The sequence below is a fragment of the Chiloscyllium punctatum genome, chromosome 16 (assembly GCF_047496795.1).
Source record: "Chiloscyllium punctatum isolate Juve2018m chromosome 16, sChiPun1.3, whole genome shotgun sequence".
In the NCBI taxonomy this organism is placed as follows: domain Eukaryota; kingdom Metazoa; phylum Chordata; class Chondrichthyes; order Orectolobiformes; family Hemiscylliidae; genus Chiloscyllium; species Chiloscyllium punctatum.
In genome coordinates this window covers 5,440,552-5,446,816 of record NC_092754.1, presented here as the reverse complement: position 1 = coordinate 5,446,816, position 6,265 = coordinate 5,440,552, and the positions used below count along the sequence as shown (strand labels likewise).

Below are 6,265 nucleotides of genomic sequence, written 5' to 3'. Positions count from 1 at the left end.
TTGGGAAGAATCAAAAGTTGTAATAAACAATAAAATGTGCATAAACCATGGCTCCTGATTTCATTTTTAAATTTAATCATTATTGCTTCTGTGTGCATCAAAATGCAAAGGAAATATTTTAGTTCGGAGACCATTCAGCCATCATTCCTGCACTCGCTCATCTGATCAGTATCACTACCCCTGTCAAACACCTTGCTTGAATTCCCAGGCAGTATGTTCAAAGCCCTGACTAATGCCACCACAGTCCCACCAGACACTTTCATTAGAGAGACAGAGAGAGTTGATTGATGATGGGTTTAACACCTCAGGCAAGGGGAGAGGTTGAGAACGAGAGTCCTTCATGGTAACCTCAGCCGCTGCAGGAATTGAACCCACACAGTTGGTGTTATCCTCTATTGCAAACTAACCATCCAACCAACTGAGCCCTGATTATGTGAAAGAGTTCCTTCTCACGTCATCTTTGCTTTGTTTGCACATTGTTTTAAAGTAACACTGGACTAAAATAGTCCATTCACAGAGCAAGAGCTGACACTGACCAGACCAGCATTTATTGCCTGTCCTGAGTTACCTGCTGGAGAAGTTGACGATGAGCTGCAGTCTGGGACTGTGTTTGAGTTTATGTAGGGCAGTGTGCCCCCTCCCTGAGAGGCAGTGATAGGATTTTGACCATGCGGCAATGAAAGATTGACTCGATCCATGCCTTTGTTGAGGTCAGTAAGGGATGGACAATAAATAGTGACCTTACCAGTGACACTCCTTTCTCAAAGATTTTTTTTTTAAAAACATTATTGGTTAGTGGTTGAGAGGGTGACTGTCAGGGGGTGGTGGTCTTGTATCTGTTGCCCCTTGCTACATGGAAGTGGCCATGAGTTTGGAAGGTGCTGTCTAAGGAGCCTTTGAGTTACTACAGGTATTTTGTTGATGCTCCATTCTGTTGCTAATGATGGAGCAGATGATCCTTTTTCATCTATTTAATGTTTTTCATGACTCATTCTTTAATCAACCAGTTCAGACATTTTATGACACCCCTCTGGAGCAAGTGGGATTTGAACCCAGTCTTTCCAGCTCCCATTACTCTTTCTAGAACTATTTTACTGATCTGGTAAATAAAATTCTCCCAGCCCTTGCAAAAATTGATTATTCCTTTTTAATGGGACATGACCACTCACTGCCCAACCCGAATTGCCCTTTGAGACAGTGGTAAGGAGCTGCCTTGAACAGAGACAATCTGTGGTGAAAGTGGAGCAAAGATTAGGGTCATTACTTCCACATGATAGGGAGGGAGAAGGATTCCAACAATGCCAACCAGATATCCTAAATCAGTCTAGTCCCAATTACCAGCACTTGGCCCATATCCCCCTCAACCTTTCCTATTCATTTACCCATCCAGAGACATTTTAAATGTTGTAATTGTACCAGCCTCCACTACTTCCCATGGCAGCTCATTCCATACACACACCACCCTCTGTGTGGCGGGAAAAAAAATGCCCCTTCGATCCTTTTTAAATCTTTTCCCCCTCTCATCTTAAACCTATGCCCTCTAGTTCTGGACTCCCCTACCCTGGGGAAAAAGGGTGAGGGGTGTTGTGAGGCTGTAAGTACTGATTTGTCCTCTCATTCTAATACTCACCACCTCCAACCTGCCTAGCAATGCAAATGTTCATACCTCCGGTGTAATGACCATCTGGTGCTGCCTATGGGTCCAATCAGGAAGAAACTGCAAAGAAATATGATGACTTCAGAAAGAGAGAAACATATTTCTGAAATGTCCGAAACTTGTAAGGTCACTCCTTCTATGAAGTTGATGCATGAAGACTGGCCCCTGAAGTCCGAGACCAAATCTGCCTTTGGGAAACTTCTGTTGGTGAACAAGTAACTTGAAGTGAAACTGTATCTTGATTGTTTACTGTGACTGTGATGATAGGACCTAAATATGCTCCATCTGCTAATTTCTCAAAAGGAAAAACATTTTTTTAAAAGCTCAGAAGTCTGCTGTCCACAGAATTTTCTCAGATTCCTAACAGAATTGCAGATACTCTTCAAGGATGCGCACTAGCTAAGGTATCACCATTACTCTGCTTGTAAAAGTCTCGAGAAGATCACTCATGATCTCAGATACAGCATGTGGAACAGCACTGCTCTCTAGTGGCTGAAAGTGTAAGGGAGTTCTCCAGTCGTGTCCCTTTCCCAGTACTCTGGGGTTCTGCCAGGCATTTTAAACAATTGTCATGTGTTATTTGATGTTCAATCAAAAAAAAAATTAAAACTTGGAATTACTTGACAAAATAATTTTAAAATATCAAAGAGAGAGGGGTGTAGATTTGGTCATTGCTGCCTTAAAATTAATTTCCTCAAAAGTATCAATTTCTAATCCCACTCAGGGTCCCAATTTTGGGAAACTCCCTCCCTTAATGTTTAACTCTTTGACCGTGCTTTCAGTCACCTACTAAAATCGGTGCCCGAATTCCTAGGGAACAGCGCTGTTAGATTGTCCAGGGGTTAGTAGAAATGTGCAGTGGTTCTCTGTACTAACAGCTCCTGCACCAACTACGAGCAGGATGCAGAGATGCTGCTGTGTGACTCAGACAAGCTGAGTGAGTCAGCAGATGAAGGATAACGTGGACAAACTGAGGTTATCCACTTCAGTAGCCACAGCAGGAAGGCAGACTGTGATCTGGATGGAGAAAGATTGGGAAAGAGGGAGGTGCAATGAGACCTGGATGTCCTTATACTCCAGTCACTGAGAGTCAACTGCAGAACCAGGGGTCACAGTCTAAGGATACAGGGTGGGTTATTTAGGACTGAGAGGAGGAGAAATTTCTTCACCCAGAGAGTAGGTAATGCTCTGCCTCAGAAAGTCGGTGAGGCCAAAAACATTGAATGTTTTCAAGAAGGAATTAGATGTAGTTCTTAGGGCTAAAGGGTATGGGGAGAAAGTGGGAACAGGGGGCTGAGTTGGATGATCATACTGAATGATAGAGTAGACTCAAAGGGCTGAATGGCCTGCAGCTCCATCTGTAAAGTAATGGACACCCCTGATTGCTGTAATCACCTCACAGGTTCTCTCTGAGAATGCTTGCTTATACATCTGTAAAGATTACCACGTAGGAAGTAGGGCGATCAGTTTAACCAGTCTCTGTAAATGTTGATTCGATATAATCTGTGGTCCCAATCCCATTTGCCCACTCCATGCATTCCTTCCCTCTCAGCGCCTATCAAACCTACTCACCAACACTCGGTTTCAGTAACATTTTGATGGGGGTTTTCCTCTATCTGTCTATGTTTTGTGTAAAAGAAGGAACCTGTTCCTTCTCTTGCTCCTAAATCTCTTTGATTTAATCTTATGCCCGTGCTCCCTTCCCCCTCTCATAACTAGAAAGATTTGTTGTCACAGAATTAGGCCATTCTGCCCATTGTGCCTGCACTGGCTCTTTGAATGAGCATCATTATCTCGTCCTGCCTTTTCTCCATACCCCTGAACTCCTCAATGATTCAATTGAATAGACCTCCACCATATTTCCAGACTCTGTGAAAAAAGTTTCCCTCCCATCACTCTTACTCCTTTTGCAAATCCTTTTAAGTCTATACCCCTCTCACACCTTTAATGACAGTTTCTCCCTGTTGACTCTGTCCAGCCATTCATGGTTTTAAAAACCTCTGTCCAATCTCCTCTCAGCTTTCTTTCCAAGAACAGTTCCAATTTCTTCATCGCTGAAGCTTCTCATTCTAGTAAGTCGCTTCTGCACTATCTTCAATGCATTCACATCTTTCCTATGATATGGCCACCCACTGTACACAATGCTCCAGCTGAAGTCTGTGTCTCTTATACTTCTAAATCCTTCCAGCAAACCACCAAATCTCCTCTGACCTAACAGAAACCATCTCCACTTCCCCAGGTAGCCTGCTTAACTCTGCTGTAATTATAGAGGATTACCCTTTAGAGTTAGGTCTGTCAGATACTGCTTGATGTTGTACAGAAGGAGATTGAACTGGACAAAAAATGCAATTTATTTTATTTATGTTCAATGTACAGCAATAATAATATTTGAGAATGCATTATACAAATATGTGCAGTGTTTTATAAAGACAAGCTTCTAAAGTAGGAGGAGTAGAGACAACCCTGGTAATTATAGACCTGTGAGCCTTACTTCAGTCGTGGATAAAGTGATGGACAAGGTTAAAAGAGAGAGGATTTATAATCGTCCAGAGAGGAATAAGTTGATTAGGAATAGTCATCATGGATTTGTGAAGGGTAGGTCGTGCCTCACAAACCTTATTGAGTTCTTTGAGATGGTGACCAAAGGGTAAAATGGTTGATGTGTATATGGATTTCAGTAAGGCATTTAATAAGGTTCCCCATGGTAGGCTATTGTACAAAATACAGAGGCATGAGTAATTTAGCGGCTTGGATCAGAAATTAACTCGCTGAAAAAAGACAGAGGGTGGTGGTTGATGGGAAATGTTTATCCTGGAGTTCAGTTATTAGTGGTGTACCATGAGACCACTGCTATTTGTCATTTTTATAAATGACCAAGATGAGAGTGTAAAGGATAGGTTAGTAAATTTGCAGATTACACTAAGGTCGGTGGAGTTGTGGATAGTGCTGAAGAATGTTGTAGGTTACAGAGGGACATAGATAAGCTGCAGAGCTGGGCTGAGAGGTGGCAAATGGAGTTTAATGCAGAAAAATGTGAGGTGATTCACTTTGGAAGAAGTAACAGCAATAAAGAATATGGGTTAAGGATAAGATTCTTGGTAGTGTAGATGAGCAAAGAGATCTCTGTGTCCATGTACATAGATTTGTGAAAGTTGCCACCCAGGTTGATAGGGTTGTTAAGAAGGCATAAAGTGTGTTAACTTTTATTACTAGAGGGTTTGGGTTTTGGAGCCACAAGGTCATGCTTGGTACGGCCACACTTGGAGAATTGTGTACAGTTCTGGTCACCACATTATAGGAATGATGTGGAAGCTTTGGAAAAGGTTCAGAGGAGATTTACTAGCATGTTGCCTTGTATGGAGGGAAGATCTTACGAGGAAAGGCTGAGGGACTTGAGGCTGTTTTTGTTAGAGAGAAGAAGGTTGAGAGGTGACTTAATTGAGACATACAAGATAATCAGAGGGTTAGATCGGGTGGACAGGGAGAGCCTTTTTCATCGGATGGTGATGGCTAGCATGAGGGGACATAACTTTAAACTGAGGGGTGATAGATATAGATGTCAGAGGTAGTTTCTTTACTCAGAGAGTAGTAGGGATTTGGAACACACTGCTTGCAACAGAAGTAGACTCGCCAACTTTAAGGGCATTTGAATGGTCATTGGATAAACATTTGGATGAAAATGAAATAGTGTAGGTTAGATAGGCTTCAGATAGGTTTCACAGGTCGGTGCAACATCGAGGGCCGAAGGGCCTGTACTGCACTGTAATATAGAACATAGAACATAGAACAATACAGCGCAGTACAGGCCCTTCGGCCCTCGATGTGTTTTATGTTCCATGTTCTAAAGTGTGTTAGTACTTTAAAAGAATATTATTTATTCTGTACAGAAAAGATCACATTGTTGCAATAGCTAGATATCAACACAGATTATGTTACACAAGCCTAAAGGACAAAATTCCTAGAGCTGCTTAGATTATTGCCTCTGGTAGGTTAGGTTTTGCACATAAATTATTTTCCTGTATTTAAACCTCTGAAAATCTATAAGCGCAGGAAATGTACAGGACACAGTATGAACAGTCTCACAGGAAGAAGAGTGAATGTGCATTGATATGACATTGTGTGTCTCAGAAACCTGAGAGAGCTTCTCATCTGTGATTTATTTGTGAGGGTAGCTCCTTTTGTGAGGGTACCTGCCACTTTGTGAACTGTGTTCCATAATCAGAAACTTCTATAAATAACCAATTGTAACTCTATTAAATGCAGCAGTCAATTTGCACACCAAAAGATCTCTCAAACAGTGATTATGGCCACTATTATTGAGCAGGATACTCAATAGAGCTTTTGTCTTAAACTGTGGAGTCTTAGCATGTTTAGAGAAGATTCGTAGCTCAGATTGAGGTTCTGGATGTAGGTTTGCTCGCTGAGCTGGAAGGTTCATTTTCAGACGTTTTGCCACCATACTAGGTCAAATCTTCAGTGAGCCTCCAAATGAAGCATTGGTGGTGTAGCCCGCATTCTATTGATATGTTTGAGTTTCCTAGGGTTGGTGATGTCATTTCCTGTGGCGACATCATTTCCTATAGTGATGTCATTTCCTGTTATTTTTCT

The 6,265-nt window shown here is 41.9% G+C and overlaps 1 protein-coding gene across 1 annotated transcript in view; it reads left to right on the top strand.

The window, feature by feature from the left end:
• The window catches only part of pgd (phosphogluconate dehydrogenase), a 32,666-nt gene extending 32,616 nt beyond the window's left edge, over window positions 1-50 (top strand). Inside the window, exon 13 of the mRNA XM_072586100.1 lies at window positions 1-50. This exon is cut by the window's left edge and continues 287 nt beyond it. The gene's annotated coding sequence lies outside the window, so the exon portion shown is untranslated.
• The last annotated feature ends 6,215 nt before the right edge of the window (window positions 51-6,265 follow it).